This window comes from Penaeus chinensis, chromosome 25, assembly GCF_019202785.1.
Source record: "Penaeus chinensis breed Huanghai No. 1 chromosome 25, ASM1920278v2, whole genome shotgun sequence".
NCBI lineage: Eukaryota > Metazoa > Arthropoda > Malacostraca > Decapoda > Penaeidae > Penaeus > Penaeus chinensis.
Genome location: NC_061843.1, coordinates 16,833,725 through 16,851,224, shown reverse-complemented (window position 1 = coordinate 16,851,224; position 17,500 = coordinate 16,833,725).

The window sequence follows — 17,500 nt, the reverse complement described above, 5'->3', positions numbered from 1 at the left end:
TGGTGCGTGGAGGAAACATGGCAAGCAGAGCCAGCTGGATATTCGTGATTTTTTTCATTCATTAATAATGAAACAAGACGAGGAAGTAAAGTAAACAGAAGAAGAAGAAGAAATTAAAGCAGATGATACTCAATAATTAACAAATGCACAAAAGAAAAAAAAAGTCATTTCTCTACATTTTGGTTTCACGCGAAGGTATTCAAAGATCCAAAACTTGAGGAAATTTGTAAGCATCATTTTCATATTTCACTATCTTAGAATGCTAATGGTTGTTACTACTCATAATGATTTTATAATATTTTCCTTGCTAATAAAGTTTCATCCTATTCACTTCCTTTGGTTAAAATATTCACAGTAAAAGAAGTGTCAATTAAAATATTTAAGATTCATAAAAAAAATATTACACTGAATCCTTAGTAAAGGTACTACTACTTCTTTCAGTGTTGTTTTGATTATAAAAAATCATTGCGATGATGATGATGAGGATGATGATGATGATGATGATGATGATGATGGCAATGAGAATGGCAATGAGAATGACAACGATAATGTAATAATAATAAAAATAACAACATGAATAAAAAATATTGGGTAACAGTAATAATGGTGAGTATATATATACATATATATATAAATATATATATACATATATATATATATATATATATATATATAATACTAACAAAATTACTGGCATCACAGGTAGAATATATATCCCAAAATGAATGCAATTATCATTTCCTGATTTCCTAATGTTCCCAGGTCAAGCAAGCACTATAACACCATTATCATCCAAATGGGTTTTAACACTTTTGGCTGTGTGGCAGAGAGCTCTACCATGCATGGAGATGCAGTTATTATCTAGGAACCACTCACGAAGTTGGGGCAGCAGACGTCATCAATGATGTCACAATATCGAACTTGATTTAGATCACCTTTTACAATCTAATCTTCCAGTACCCATGGCAGAGATCAGACCACACCATCACCTTGGTAGGGAATTTTACTTGTGCTCTCTGGCAGTCGGGTTGGTCCTTCTATAAGCTTGTTCTTCTAATAAAAAATCGTTTGTCCATCAATATTTCTAACATTGACTCATCAGAGAAACAAACCTGTAAATAAAATCAGCAATACAAGTTACGAGATGATCTCGCGTTTGAAACGAAAACGAACATTTTAGAAGTAATATTCTGTAACAAACATTTTTTTTTTTTCATGTATGCATGTGTATTTCATTAAATCATGTTTGAATCACATAGAAACGTAGTCAACGGGAAGATTTAAGTCAGTCAGTCGTTTCTTCCTCTTGGTTACGGTTAGTCTTGGTACCTTAGTTGGCCTGCATCCCATCTCATTTAACTTTTTCTGTCTGTAGAGGGCTTACACTCGATGCCATAGTTCTGTCACTCATTAGTCAATTGCTTGGATGACTCAGAGCGGTCTTGTTTAACCATTTTTACAAGCATTCTGTCCTGTCTGTGAGAGGAGACAGACTTTCCTCCACAATTTCTTCGTCGATTCAATTCAAATTAAGAAGTTTTCTTTTCACTTTTGTAATTGAAGTTTTGGAAACCCACAATATTTTGGCTATTTCCCGTTGGCTTAGAGACGTATCTTGAAGATAAACTTGAATAGCAGAACAAATCTGTCCAACTCAGATACTCAGTAGGAAATCTTGATTCGATTTGCAGGGAAGAAGGGCTTGGTTTAGTCAGTTGGGACTGTGCGTGTATTTGCACATAGAAGAATAAAACCAGAAACCGGAAGTCTAGAAACAAAGCTAAGGGACACATATCAGTTATGACACCTTGTGAGGAATATATATATATATATATATATATATATATATATGTATATGTATATATGCATATATATATATATATATATATATATATATATGTATACGTATATATGCATATATATATATATATATATATATATGTATATATATACACACTCACATGTATAAATCTATATGTATTTTTAACTGCCATTCATTCCACTGCAGGACATAGGCCTCTCTCAATTCACTATTTAGAGGTTATATGGCAGTGTCACCCTTGCCTGATTGGATGCCCTTCCTAATCAACCGCGGTTCAGCGCGCTAGCACTTGTGCCACGGCGGTGACTTCCCCTACAACACCTGCGTAGGGTGACGTAGATGATATATATCTGTGTGTGTGTGTGGGTGTGTGTGTGTGTGTTTGTGTGTGTGTGTGTGTGTGTGTGTGTGTGTGTGTGTCTGTGTGTGTTTGTGTTTACATATATGTATATGTATATATATATGTATATATGAATATATATATATATATATATATATATATATATACATACATATACATATATATATCCCAATGCCGCCGGAGAAAATTTTTAAAAAATGGGGAAATGTTGTGCCTATTTTCTATATTTTTGTGTGAAATGTCTGCCCATAGATGGCTCTGCTAGCGCTTAGCCACAAAGGAGTCACTTAGTAGACCTTGTGACCTCACGTGATTTGAATTGGCGGGAAAAACGTATTTTTTACTAGTGCTATGAATATCGATGGTCCCCTCCACTCGTGTTTGAGACTCTAACCAGCTCGGACCTCTCTTTTCAGACGCAGCAGCAATAGACCCAAAGCCTTGTGCCACAGGAGTTACCCTGGTGTCCGGGGCCTCTCGTCTCGCTCGGCGCTATTGCTTCTGAGTTTTTAACGCAAATTACATAACGTAAATTTCTGATTTTTTCAGCAATTTGTGCTTTGCCTGCACCTTCAGTGCATTGATTTTGCAGGTCACACGAGACTACAGTAGGCGTAGTCAGCACCCCACCTCAGACCCGCAGCTCTCTTCTACACCAGGGTAGCCCTTACGGGCTTTGACCCCTGGGTAGGGAGGCCCAGTAGTCTGGGGCGTCCTTTGGGCGCACTTTTTCTTTATTCTGAATTCTCTTCCTCTCTTCATGTGACTTCCCTGAGCCTACCGGAGTACCCTTGTGGGCTCCCGTATTCGCTTGGGGGGTGGGCATCGAATTACCGCCCTTCGCACTAGGCAAGTTCGGCGGTAAGGAGGTGTCTTCCACATAACTCGATCCCTCTTTGGTACTGGAGAACGCAACCAGGCTTCCACTGGGGGGGTAGAGGACGGAAACTGCCACACTCTTCTCTTAGCTATTGCTGTTAGGTTGATTAACAATAGTTAAGGGTTAACTGGTCCCTTCAGGACAACGGGCACGGGCCCAGGGGTCGGACTCGGTCCGATACCCAGCATGATTGATCCCGCGGCTAACAACCCTCCTCCTCCTCAAGGAGGGGGGACGACCCATGACTCGCCTACGACCAATACGACCTTGAACAACGGAACCCCTACTGCTGACAAACGTGAACGACGATTCTTTTCCATCCCTCCACAGAATGCAAGGTATCTGACTGTCAAATGCGTGAATGAAAATCAATCGCTTTTGAATGTGAGCCCCTTCATCATCAAGAAGGTCCTTGATGGTCAAGTGGACGGCGATTTTGATTTTGTCAAGAAATTGCGAGATGGTAGCCTCCTTGTAAAAGTGCAATTCAACTCCCAGATTAAGGACTTGCTTAAACTGACGCAGATTCATGATTTGAAGGTTAACGTAACTATCCCCATTGGCCCCAATACCTGCAAGGGAGTAATCTTTAGCAGGGATTTGAGGACAATGGAGGAGAGTGAAATTCTGGAAAATATGAAGGACCAAAGCGTAGTGGACGTGAACTGCATGACCAAGAAAGACGGGAATGTGCGAACAAAAACCGGATTGTGCTTTTTGACCTTTGCTTCAAGTAAAATTCCTGAGTATGTCACGGTTGGATATGAACGTGTCCAAGTGCGACCTTACATTCAAAAACCTATGCGCTGTAATAGATGCCAAAAATTTGGACACACCTCATTACGATGCAATGACAAAGATACCAATAAATTTACTTGTGGTAAATGTGCTGGAAATCATGACACTGCTATATGTACTGAGAATACGCTCAAGTGTGCTAACTGTGGAGGTCCCCATCAATCTGGCTCTGCCGAGTGCAGCAGCTTGAAGAAGGAGACTGAAATATTAGCATACATGAGAGGACATGATGTTAGTTACCGTGAAGCCAAGAGGAAAGTTGAAGGTTTGACCAGCAAACCCAATACTTCCTACGCTTCAGCAGCAACTAACAACTCTTCCAGTGCAAACGGCATCAGTCAGGAACTTGCAGCTAAGGATAAAGAAATTGCTGAATTAAAGGAAACGGTCAAGGAATTAATGAGTCAAATCAAAGAATTGAAAGATACAATTCAACAAATTGCTGAATCAACCCAGCAAAAGCAGCAGCATCATAAGGAGGATGATACCAAAACACAGTCTGGATCGCACCTTCTCGTCCAGGCGGCTCCTGCTAGGACTTCGTCTGGTGTTTGGTCTGCTTCTCGAAGCAGATCATCCTCCACCGGGCGTCTCCCTGGCAGCGAGACGCAGGACATGGAGGCTACTGTCTCCAAAAATACCCATGGGAGGCCCCTGGGTAGCGAGGGAGAGGAGGACGAACCTCCCTCCCAGAAAAAGAAAATTAAAACTGGCGGACAAGGCACTTCCAAACCCCATAAAACGTAATCATCGCGTTAACCATTATACAATGGAACTGTCGAAGTATTAGATCTAAAGTAAACGACCTCAGATTATTAGCCTCGTCCTATGCTCCCGATATTATAGTCTTACAAGAAACACACTTAAACAACCTCGTCTGCGACGAGGTCGTATCACTCAGAAACTACCATTTGTGTCGGAAGGATCGTGAGGGTAGGGGTGGAGGCGGAGTCGCCATGTACATCCACCAAAGCCTCCCTTTTACAGAAGTGATTATTGATTCTACTTTGGAGGTTGTCGCATGCAAAGTAAAAATCAATAACACGTATCTGGCTACATGTTCGGTTTATTGTCCCCCTGATAAAGTGGTAATTTATGATGAGCTCTTTGCTCTTCAGGATAGTCTGCCACAAAATAAAGTAATTCTAGGTGATTTTAATGCTCATCATACATTATGGGGTTCCCTGCGGGCGGATGGTAGAGGTGAGCAAGTAGTTAAGCTGATTAACGACTCTGATTTAGTCCTTCTGAACGATGGTAGCCCAACACGGGTAGACGATAATACCGGGAATTTGAGCTTTATAGACTTATCACTGGTCTCATCATCAGTAGCAGCCAAGTGCCTGTGGCACACCATTGACGACTCGTTGGGAAGCGATCATCTTCCTATTTTGATTAAATATTCATGCGACACAGCAAGAACGCCTTCAGCGCCTAAATTTAACATAAAAAGAGCAGACTGGGTCGCCTTCACAAGGAGCGTCAAGCTCGAACTTGTTGGAGAAACCATTGATGATAAAGTAAACAATATTCAGAATTCGATTTTAGAAGCAGCTTTGCTATCCATTCCTAAAACTTCGACAGATAGCGTTAAGCATAGAGTTCCATGGTGGACACCAGATTGCCGCAGGGCGCTGTGCCGACGCAATAAGGCCTACAGGCTTTTCAAAAATAACATCAACAATGAGAACTTTTGCAACTACAAACTAGCAAGAGCTAGGGCTCGTAGAGTAATTAGACAAGCTAAAAGAGACTCCTGGCGTAGCTTTGTCTCTACAATCAATAGTAATACAAAAATATCAGAGGTTTGGTCCACTGTCAAAAAAATTAATAAAAACAAAACATCCTGCAAAATTAAAAACATCATCCACGAGGGAACAAATTTCGATTCACCAAAAGACATTGCTAATGTACTCGCCAGGCAGTTCTCTTATACAAGCAGCTCAGCAAACTACCATCCTGCTTTCCTGCCCACCAAGGAAGCCGCTGAGCTGCAGCCTATTCACTTTGCCACAGGAGATGACTTTGATTATAATAAAGACCTAACAATGAATGAGCTTGTCCGAGCCCTAGAAGCCTGTAGAGGAACATCCCCGGGCCCCGATGAGATTCGATATGAGATGATGAAGCATCTTAATCATGATGACATGATTAAGTTGCTAGAAGTGTACAATGAAATTTGGAAAAGCCACACTTTTCCAAACTCATGGCACTTCGCCCACATCATTCCTGTATTGAAAGGAGGGGGTAATCCCAGAACTGCCATCTCCTACCGACCAATTGCGTTGACAAGTTGCTTATGCAAGGTCATGGAACGAATTGTTAACAGTAGGCTATTGCATTTTTTAAATAGCAGTAATTTACTAGTTGACGAGCAGTGCGGCTTCCGAAAGGGACGCCAAACTCTCGATCAACTAGTAAAGCTGGACAGTCATATTCAAGAGGCAATTGCCAAAAAAGATTTTTTGATCTCAGTATTTTTAGATATAGAAAAAGCCTACGACATGACATGGCGATATGGCCTACTCAGAAAACTTTATGCTTTCGGATTACGTGGAAACTTGCCTTGTTTTATTCAAAATTTCATATCTGACAGAACGTTCTCTGTCAAACTCTTTGCCGACAATGTCACTTTTTCGGACATTTTTGTCCAGGCAAACGGGGTCCCACAAGGAAGTGTCTTGTCGCCAACATTATTTCTATGTATGATTAATGACATCCTACCAGCTCCCCCTCGAAATCTTAAATACTCACTGTACGCCGATGATTGTGCATTGTGGCATTCCAGCAACAATGCAGAGTTCTCGGCAAATCGTATCCAACTCGCATTGGATATGATTCATAACTGGGGCCTCCAGTGGGGTTTTAAGTTTTCCATTAGAAAGAGTATTGGGGTAATTTTTTCACATAGAAAGATACCAAATATCAGACTAACTTTAGATAACCACCCAATACCCATTCAAAATTCTGCTAGATTTCTTGGTCTACTCTTTGATTGTAGACTTAATTGGAAAGACCACATTGGTCAGTTAAAGAATAAATGTCAAAAAGCACTAAATTTATTAAAGTGCATTGCTGGTAATAAATGGGGAGCTGATAGGAAGTCTTTGCTAATGATATATAAAGCCCTGGTTAGGTCTAAAGTAGATTATGGGTCAATCGTGTATGATTCGGCATCGAAAACAAGTTTGAAAGGATTGGATGCTGTGCAGAATGCCTGTTTACGTGTGTGTCTTGGAGCCCTGAAGTGCACTCGGATCGAGCGTCTTGAGGTGGAGTCAGGAGTACCTCCCCTCCGACTCAGACGCGGCCAATTAGCCCTGACCTATGCCGCTAAGGTGGCTCGATACCCGAGCCATCCCAATGGCAATGGAGGCATTAGGCCCTTTGCCACGAGACTCCACGACCTCGTCGAGAAAGTCGGTATAGATCTCTCTACTATTGATACCCTGGTTCAGTCAAACATAGCGCCATGGGAAACACCCAATTTTTCCATCATGGAAGCTTGGCTTCCATCAGCTAAGGCCATGGCGCCGGAGGGTGAGGTACGCCAGCGGTTTAGAGAGATCCTTATTAAGCATTTATCCTTTTTTCATATATATACCGACGGCTCCAAGACAAATGAGGGTGTGGGTGCGGGTGTATGGTCGACTGAATGTGAACTAAAGTTTAGACTGCCGAATCATACATCGATCTTTCTTGCTGAACTTTTTGCCATTGACAAAGCTATTGATTTTGCTCTATCGACGACCCACGATAGAATAGTCATTTTTTCCGATTCATTAAGTTCACTTAAAGCTATTAAATCCTTAGAAACCACTAAAAATGAATTGCTGGGTAATATCATTCGTAAGTTACACGGTGCCAATAAATCAATCAAGCTAATATGGGTACCAGGCCACTCTGGCATCCATGGCAATGAACAGGCTGACAAATTAGCCGGGTCAACTGACGATTTGGACATTACCATAATTCGTACAGATCTCAGGTGTTTTGTGTCTCTTATAAAAGCAAAAATACATCTCCTGTGGCAAAGTGAGTGGACCAACCTCCAAATAAACCACAAACACAAAACCACAATAGAACCGTGGTTTACATCATACCGAAGAGAACGAAGGGAGGAGGTGGTGTTGGCCCGCCTTAGGGTCAACGCAACAAGATTAACCCACCTCACTCCCTACATTGAGAAGACCTTCCCTCCACAATGCCCCGACTGCAACATCAACCTTACAATAGACCATATATTAACAACTTGCCATAAATACAACAACAATAGAATACCACTCAAAAATTACTTCCAAATCAAAAACATAGAATTTACAACATCAAACCTTTTAGCAGATGATGAAAAAATAATAAATAAAGTAATTGCTTTTCTAAGGGAGACAAAACTTTATGACCTTATATAGATTGATAGAATGAATAGGATCCATTGGCTTAATGACCTTGGCCATGTGCCGCTGGTTGATAGCCAAGAAATCCAAAAAAAAAAAAAAAATCGATGGTCCACTCGTGTTCGAACTCTTGAAGAGACAACACCTTGTTTAAACGCAGCAACAATAAATAATAAGTCTTGCGCCACTTGAGCTACCCTGGAGCCCGGGGCCTCTCGTCTCGCCTGACATTATTGTTTCTGAGTTTTTCTTAACGTAAATCGGAGTAAAGTAAAATCCTGTAATTGCAGAACATTTGTTGTGCTTTGCCAGCACCTTCAGTGCTCTTGCTTTGCAGGTGACACGAGGCTACAGTAGTAGTAGTCAGCACCCCACCCCAGACCCGCAGCTCTCTTCTACACCAGGGTAGCCCTTGTGGCTTTGACCCCTGGGTAGGGAGGCCCAGTAGTCTGGGGCGTCATTTGGGCGCACTTTTTCTTTGGTCCTGAAATCTCTTCCTTATAATGTGACTTTCCTGAGCCTACCGGAGTTCCTCGGAACTCCCGTATTCGCTTGGGGGGTGGGCATTGAATTACCGTCCTTCGCCTAGGCAAGTTCGGCGGTAAGGAAGTGTCCCACACATAACTCGATCCCTCTGTGGTACTGGAGAACGCAACCAGGCTTCCACTGAGGGGGTAGAGGACGAAATACTGATCTACTCTCTTAGCTATTGCAGTTAGGTTGATAACAACAGTTAAGAGGTTTTTGTCCCTTCAGGACTACGACTTTGAGCAGAGGGGTCGGACCTGGTCCGATACCCAGAATGAATGACTCCCTGGCTACCCCTTCTCCTCCTAAAGGAGGAGGGGCGACTCATGACCACTCTCTGACTACGAACAATGGTACCCCCACTAATGACAAGACGAGACGACCAATTTTCACAATCCCCACCCAGAATGCAAGGTTCGCGAATGTAAAATGCGTGAATGAAAATCAGTCGCTTTTGAACGTGAACCCCTTTATCATCAAAAAGGTCCTTGATGGTCAAGTGGACGGCGACTTTGATTTTGTTAAAAAATTGCGAGATGGAAGCCTCCTTGTTAAAGTACAATACAACTCCCAGATTAAGGATTTACTTAAGCTGACGCAAATTCATGATCTTCGAGTAAAAGTAACTATTCCTATTGGCCCAAATACCTGTAAGGGAGTAATCTTTCACAGGGATTTGAGGACGATGGATGAAAGTGAAATTCTTGAGAGCATGAAGGACCAAGACGTAGTGGACGTTCATTGTATGACCAAGAAGGACGGGAATGTGCGAACGAAAACTGGACTGTGTTTTTTGACTTTTGCCTTGAATAAAATCCCTGAATATGTCAACGTCGGTTATGAACGTGTACAAGTAAGACCTTATGTCCAAAAGCCAATGCATTGTAACAGATGCCAAAAATTCGGACACACCTCATTAAGATGTATTGACAAAGATTCTTCTAAATTCACTTGCCGTAAATGTGCTGAAGCCCATGACACCATCACATGTACTAGCAAAGTTTCTAAATGTGCTAACTGTGAAGGTCCCCATCATTCAGGATCTGCCGAGTGCAGCATCCTGAAGAAGGAGACTGAAACATTGGCATATATGAGAAAGCATGAAGTTAGTTATACTGAAGCTAAGAGGAAAGTGGAAAGTTTGACACACAAACCCGATACTTCCTATGCTGCAGCGGTAACTAGCAACACCCCTAGTGCAAGTGATGTCAGTCAACAGCTTGCAGCCAAGGATAAGGAAATTGCCGAACTCAAACAAACCGTTAAAGAATTAAATATTAAAGTTTATCAACTGACAAAATTGGTCGATCAAATGGCTGCATCAACCCAGCCTAAACAACATAAGGAGGATGATACCGAATCACAGTCCGGAGCGCACCTCCCCGTCCGGGCTACTCCTGTGAGGACTTCGTCTGGCTCGCGATCGGTTTCTCGAGAGAGAAGCAGGTCGCAGTCTGTCAGTCGTCTCCCTCGCCAGGAGGTGCAGGACATGGAGGCTTCTGTCTCCAAACCATCCCGTGAGAGGTCCCCGGGAAGCGAGGGAGAGGAGGCGCCTCCCTCCCATAAAAAGAAAATAAAAACAGGTGGACAAGGCACTTCCAAACCCCATAAAACGTAATCATCGCGTCAACCATTATACAATGGAACTGTCGAAGTATTAGATCTAAAGTAAATGACCTTAAATTATTAGCCTCGTCCTATGCTCCCGATATTATAGTTCTCCAAGAAACTCATTTGACAAACCTCGTCTCTGACGAGGTCGTATCGCTCAGGAACTACCATTTATGTCGGAAGGATCGTGAGGGTAGGGGTGGAGGCGGAGTCGCCATGTACATCCACCAAAGCCTCCCTTTTACAGAAGTGACTATTGATTCTACTTTGGAGTTTGTCGCATGCAAAGTAAAAATTAATGGCACGTATCTGGCTATATGTTCAGTTTACTGTCCGCCTGATAAAGTGATAATCTATGATGAGCTTTTTGCTCTTCAGGAACGTCTGCCACAAAATAAAGTAATTTTAGGTGATTTTAATGCTCATCATACGTTATGGGGTTCCCTACGGGTGGATGGTAGAGGTGAGCAAGTAGTTAAGCTGATTAACGAGTCTGATCTAGTCCTTCTGAATGATGGTAGTCCCACGCGGGTGGACGATAATACCGGGAATTTGAGCTTTATAGACATATCACTGGTCTCATCATCAGTAGCAGCCAAGTGCCTGTGGCACACCATTGACGACTCGTTGGGAAGCGATCATCTTCCTATCTTGATTAAATATTCATGCGACACAGTGAGAACGCCTTCAGCGCCTAAATTTAACGTAAAAAAAGCAGACTGGGTCGCCTTCACAAGGAGCGTCAAGCTCGAACTTGTTGGAGAAACCATTGATGATAAAGTAAACAATATTCAGAATTCGATTTTAGAAGCAGCTTTGCTATCCATTCCTAAAACTTCGACAGATAGCGTTAAGCATAGAGTTCCATGGTGGACACCAGATTGCCGCAGGGCGCTGTGCCGACGCAATAAGGCCTACAGGCTTTTCCAAAATAACATCACTAATGAGAACTTTTGCAATTACAAACAAGCAAGAGCTAGGGCTCGTAGAGTAATTAGACAAGCAAAAAGAGACTCCTGGCGGAGCTTTGTCTCTACTATTAACAGCAATACAAAAACATCAGAGGTTTGGTCCACTATCAATAAAATCAACAAGAAAAAAACATCTTTTAAAATAAAAAACATCATTGAAGAGGGTAACAACTTGGATTCTCCTAGAGACATTGCTAATGCACTCGCCAGGCAGTTCTCTCATACAAGCAGCTCAGCAAACTATCATCACGCATTCCTGCCCATCAAGGAAGCGGCTGAGCTGCAAACAATTCACTTTGCCACAGGAGATGACTTTGATTACAATCAAGATCTAACAATGAATGAGCTTGTCCGAGCCCTAGAAGCCTGTAGAGGAACATCCCCAGGCCCCGATGAGATTCGATATGAGATGATAAAGCATCTTAATCATGATGACATGATTAAGTTGCTAGAAGTGTACAATGAAATTTGGAAAAGCCACACTTTTCCAAACTCATGGCACTTCGCCCACATCATTCCCATATTGAAAGGAGGGGGTAATCCCAGATTTGCCATCTCCTACCGCCCAATTGCGTTGACAAGTTGCTTATGCAAGGTCATGGAACGAATTGTTAACAGTAGGCTATTGCATTTTTTAAATTCCAGTAATTTACTAGTTGACGAGCAGTGCGGTTTCCGAAAGGGACGCCAAACTCTCGATCAACTAGTAAAACTGGACAGTCATATTCAAGAGGCAATTGCCAAAAAAGATTTTTTGATTTCAGTATTTTTAGATATAGAAAAAGCCTACGACATGACATGGCGATATGGCCTACTCAGAAAACTTTATGCTTTCGGATTACGTGGAAACTTGCCTTTTTTTATACAAAATTTCATTTCTGACAGAACGTTTTCTGTCAAATTGTTTTCTGACAATGTCACTTTTTCGGACATTTTTGTCCAGGCAAACGGGGTCCCACAAGGAAGTGTCTTGTCACCAACTCTATTTCTATGTATGATCAATGACATCTTACCAGCTCCTCCTCGGAATCTTAAATACTCACTGTACGCTGATGATTGTGCATTATGGCATTCCAGCAATAATGCAGAATTCTCAGCAAATCGCATCCAATTGGCACTGGATATGATTCATAACTGGGGCCTCCAGTGGGGTTTTAAGTTTTCCATTAGAAAGAGTATTGGGGTAATTTTTTCACATAGGAGGAAGCCGAATATCAGGCTAACTCTAGACAACCACCCAATACCTATTCAAAATTCTGCAAGATTTCTTGGGCTACTTTTTGATAGTAGACTCAATTGGAAAGACCACATTGGTCAATTAAAGAATAAATGTCAAAGAGCACTAAATTTATTAAAGTGCATTTCTGGTAATAAATGGGGAGCTGATAGACAGTCTTTGCTAATGGTATATAAAGCCCTGATTAGGTCTAAAGTAGACTATGGGTCAATCGTGTATGGTTCGGCATCGAAAACAAGTTTGAAAGGATTGGATGCTGTGCAGAATGCTTGTTTGCGTGTGTGTCTTGGAGCCCTGAAATGTACTCGGATCGAGCGTCTTGAGGTGGAGTCAGGAGTACCTCCCCTCCGACTCAGACGCGGCCAGTTAGCACTGACCTATGCCGCAAAGGTGGCTCGAGACCCGAGCCACCCTAATGGCAATGGAGGCACCAGGCCCTTTGCCACGAGACTCCACGACCTCGTCGAGAAAGTCGGTATAGATCTCTCTACCATCGATACCCTGGTTAAGTCAAATATAGCGCCATGGGAAACCCCCAATTTTTCTATTATGGAAGCCTGGCTTCCATCAGCCAAGGCCATGGCGCCGGAGGGTGAGGTACGCCAGAGGTTCAGAGAGATCCTTATTAAACATCTATCCTTTTTTCATATATATACCGACGGCTCCAAGACAGATGAGTGTGTAGGTGCGGGTGTATGGTCGACTGAATGTGAACTAAAGTTTAGACTGCCGAATCATACATCGATTTTTCTTGCTGAACTTTTTGCCATTGATAAAGCCATTGATTTTGCACTATCGACGACCCACGATAGAATAGTCATTTTTTCCGATTCATTAAGTTCACTTAAAGCTATTAAATCCTTAGAAACCACTAAAAATGAATTGCTGGGTAATATCATTTGTAAGTTACACGGTGCCAATAAATCAATCAAGCTAATATGGGTACCAGGTCACACTGGTATTCATGGTAATGAACAGGCTGACAAACTAGCCGGGTCAACTGGCGATCTGGACACTACCATAGTTCGTACAGATCTCAGGTGTTTTGTGTCTCTTATAAAAGCAAAAATACATCTCCTGTGGCAAAGTGAGTGGACCAACCTCCAAATCACACACAAGTTCAAGAACACTATTGAACTGTGGGACACATCCCACAGGAAGGAAAGAAGGGAGGAGGTGGTGTTGGCCCGTCTTAGGGTCAACTCTACCAAGCTTACCCACCTCACTCCCTATATAGAAAAAAAATTTCCTCCACGATGCCCTCACTGTACCACCATCCTCACAATAAACCATCTCCTTACAATATGCCCAACCTACAATATCCATAGACAGCCACTCATAAATTACTTAAGAATAAAAAACAAAGATTTTATAACATCAAATCTTCTAACTAACGATGAAAAAATAATAAGTAAAGTAATCACTTTTTTAAGGGAGACAAAACTTTATGACCTTATATAGATTGATAGAATAAATAGGATCCATTGGCTTAATAACCTTGGCCACATGCCGCTGGTTGATAGCCAAGAAATCCAACAAACAAACAAACAAAAACAATCGATGGTCACTCGTGTTCGAACTCTTGATGAGGCAACACCTTGTTTAAACGCAGCAACAATAAGTAATAAGTCTTGCGCCACTTGAGCTACCCTGGAGCCCGGGGCCTCTCGTCTCGCCTGACATTATTGTTTCTGAGTTTTTCTTAACGTAAATTGGAGTAAAGTAAAATCCTGTAAATTGCAGAACATTTGTTGTGCTTTGCCAGCACCTTCAGTGCTCTTGCTTTGCAGGTGACACGAGGCTACAGTAGTAGTAGTCAGCACCCCACCCCAGACCCGCAGCTCTCTTCTACACCAGGGTAGCCCTTGTGGCTTTGACCCCTGGGTAGGGAGGCCCAGTAGTCTGGGGCGTCATTTGGGCGCACTTTTTCTTTGGTCCTGAAATCTTTTCCTTTATAATGTGACTTTCCTGAGCCTACCGGAGTTCCTCGGAACTCCCGTATTCGCTTGGGGGGTGGGCATTGAATTACCGTCCTTCGCCTAGGCAAGTTCGGCGGTAAGGAAGTGTCCCACACATAACTCGATCCCTCTGTGGTACTGGAGAACGCAACCAGGCTTCCACTGAGGGGGTAGAGGACGAAATACTGATCTACTCTCTTAGCTATTGCAGTTAGGTTGATAACAACAGTTAAGAGGCTTTTGTCCCTTCAGGACTACGACTTTGAGCAGAGGGGTCGGACCTGGTCCGATACCCAGAATGAATGACTCCCCGGCTACCCCTTCTCCTCCTCAAGGAGGGGGGGCGACTCATGACCACTCTCTGACAACGAACAATGGTACCCCCACTAATGACAAGACGAGACGACCAATTTTCAAAATCCCCACCCAGAATGCAAGGTTCGCGAATGTAAAATGCGTGAACGAAAATCAGTCGCTTATGAACGTAAACCCCTTTATCATCAAAAAGGTCCTTGATGGTCAAGTGGACGGCGATTTTGATTTTGTCAAAAAATTGCGAGATGGAAGCCTCCTTGTAAAAGTACAATACAACTCCCAGATTAAGGATTTACTTAAGCTGACGCAAATTCATGATCTTCGAGTTAAAGTAACTATTCCTATTGGCCCAAATACCTGTAAGGGAGTAATCTTTCACAGGGATTTGAGGACGATGGAAGAAAGTGAAATTCTTGAGAGCATGAAGGACCAAGACGTAGTGGACGTTCATTGTATGACCAAGAAGGACGGGAATGTACGAACGAAAACTGGACTGTGTTTTTTGACCTTTGCTTTGAATAAAATCCCAGAATATGTCAATGTCGGTTATGAACGTGTTCAAGTAAGACCTTATGTCCAAAAGCCAATGCATTGTAATAGATGCCAAAAATTCGGACACACCTCATTAAGATGTATTGACAAAGATTCTTCTAAATTCACTTGCCGTAAATGTGCTGAGGCCCATGACACCATCACATGTACTAGCAAAATTTCCAAATGTGCTAACTGTGAAGGTCCCCATCATTCAGGATCTGCCGAGTGCAGCATCCTGAAGAAGGAGACTGAAACATTGGCATATATGAGAAAGCATGAAGTTAGTTATACTGAAGCTAAGAGGAAAGTGGAAAGTTTGACACACAAACCCGATACTTCCTATGCTGCAGCAGTAACTAACAACACCCCTAGTGCAAGTGATGTCAGTCAGCAGCTTGCAGCCAAGGATAAGGAAATTGCTGAACTTAAACCGTTAAAGAACTAAACATTAAAGTATATCAACTGACAAAATTGGTCGACCAAATGGCTGCATCAACCCAGCCAAAACATCATAAGGAGGAAGATACCGAATCACAGTCCGGAGCGCACCTTCCCGTCCGGGCTACTCCTGTGAGGACTTCGTCTGGCTCGCGATCGGTTTCTCGAGAGAGAAGCAGGTCGCAGTCTGTCAGTCGTCTCCCTCGCCAGGAGGTGCAGGACATGGAGGCTTCTGTCTCCAAACCATCCCGTGAGAGGTCCCCGGGAAGCGAGGGAGAGGAGGCGCCTCCCTCCCATAAAAAGAAAATAAAAACTGGTGGACAAGGCACTTCCAAACCCCATAAAACGTAATCATCGCGTCAACCATTATACAATGGAACTGTCGAAGTATTAGATCTAAAGTAAATGACCTTAAATTATTAGCCTCGTCCTATGCTCCCGATATTATAGTTCTCCAAGAAACTCATTTAACAAACCTCGTCTCTGACGAGGTCGTATCGCTCAGGAACTACCATTTATGTCGGAAGGATCGTGAGGGTAGGGGTGGAGGCGGAGTCGCCATGTACATCCACCAAAGCCTCCCTTTTACAGAAGTGACTATTGATTCTACTTTGGAGTTTGTCGCATGCAAAGTAAAAATTAATGGCACGTATCTGGCTATATGTTCAGTTTACTGTCCGCCTGATCAAGTGATAATCTATGATGAGCTTTTTGCTCTTCAGGAACGTCTGCCACAAAATAAAGTAATTTTAGGTGATTTTAATGCTCATCATACGTTATGGGGTTCCCTACGGGTGGATGGTAGAGGTGAGCAAGTAGTTAAGCTGATTAACGAGTCTGATTTAGTCCTTCTGAATGATGGTAGTCCCACGCGGGTGGACGATAATACCGGGAATTTGAGCTTTATAGACATATCACTGGTCTCATCATCAGTAGCAGCCAAGTGCCTGTGGCACACCATTGACGACTCGTTGGGAAGCGATCATCTTCCTATCTTGATTAAATATTCATGCGACACAGTGAGAACGCCTTCAGCGCCTAAATTTAACGTAAAAAAAGCAGACTGGGTCGCCTTCACAAGGAGCGTCAAGCTCGAACTTGTTGGAGAAACCATTGATGATAAAGTAAACAATATTCAGAATTCGATTTTAGAAGCAGCTTTGCTATCCATTCCTAAAACTTCGACAGATAGCGTTAAGCATAGAGTTCCATGGTGGACACCAGATTGCCGCAGGGCGCTGTGCCGACGCAATAAGGCCTACAGGCTTTTCCAAAAAAACATCACAAATGAGAACTTTTGCAACTACAAACAAGCAAGAGCTAGGGCTCGTAGAGTAATAAGACAAGCAAAAAGAGACTCCTGGCGGAGCTTTGTCTCTACAATAAATAGCAATACCAAAATATCAGAGGTTTGGTCCACAATCAATAAAATCAATAAGAAAAAAACATCATTCAAAATTAACAACATCATAGAAGAGGGTAACAATTTAGATTCACCTAGAGACATCGCTAATGCACTCGCCAGGCAGTTCTCTCATACAAGCAGCTCAGCAAACTACCATCACGCATTCCTGCCCATCAAGGAAGCGGCTGAGCTGCAACCAATTCACTTTGCCACAGGAGATGACTTTGATTACAATAAAGATCTTACAA